Here is a 504-nt window from a genome sequence, read left to right as displayed (position 1 = left end):
GAGTGGCGCGCACATATGTCTCTTAGTAACGCTCGCGCATGCGCATTGATTAAGCCAAAGTGAATTGTGCAAACGGAGCGAAGTTTTGCGAATTTCACACGATAAGCAATACAAGAAATTAGCAAATTTGCGAAACTATTTACACATGTGCATATTATTCGGCTGCAACTTTTAACTAACCGTACAAAACGACTTGCCAGAGTTGAGCAGAGCGCGCGCATGCGTTGGCCGAAGTGTTGCAAGATCAAGCGCGTAAGTTAAAGGCGAAATTGTGGTTCAAATCTTTAAAAAAAAGTAAATGTTGTGAATAAATGCAACAACAAATGAAATAAAAAGGTATATCATACAAGAAAACAATTTTAATTTGTATAAAAAGGAACAGAAAAGAAATAATAACAAAAAAGTGATATTTTAGTGAAAAAAAAATATATATATTTTTAAAAAAATATTGCATTGAAAATAGCTCATTAAGTGTTTTATAAAGTATTTACGCTGAATTTGGTA

The 504-nt window shown here is 32.9% G+C and overlaps 1 protein-coding gene across 5 annotated transcripts in view; it reads left to right on the top strand.

Moving 5' to 3' along the window:
* LOC108970763 overlaps positions 1 to 504 on the top strand; it is a 53,171-nt gene continuing 52,667 nt past the window's right edge. For 2 of the 5 annotated variants that reach the window (XR_001993507.1, XM_018936330.1), the window contains exon 1: positions 1 to 252. The gene's annotated coding sequence lies outside the window, so the exon portion shown is untranslated. Of the gene's footprint in view, positions 337 to 463; positions 502 to 504 lie in introns of those variants that run through there. The other 3 variants (XM_018936378.1, XM_018936362.1, XM_018936390.1) reach the window with 3 other exon arrangements.

This window comes from Bactrocera latifrons, unplaced genomic scaffold (genome assembly GCF_001853355.1).
Source record: "Bactrocera latifrons isolate USDA-ARS-PBARC rearing strain unplaced genomic scaffold, ASM185335v1 scaffold_107, whole genome shotgun sequence".
NCBI classification, from domain to species: Eukaryota; Metazoa; Arthropoda; class Insecta; order Diptera; family Tephritidae; genus Bactrocera; species Bactrocera latifrons.
Note: the sequence above shows the minus strand (reverse complement) of the source record. Positions and strands in the feature narration are given on the sequence as shown.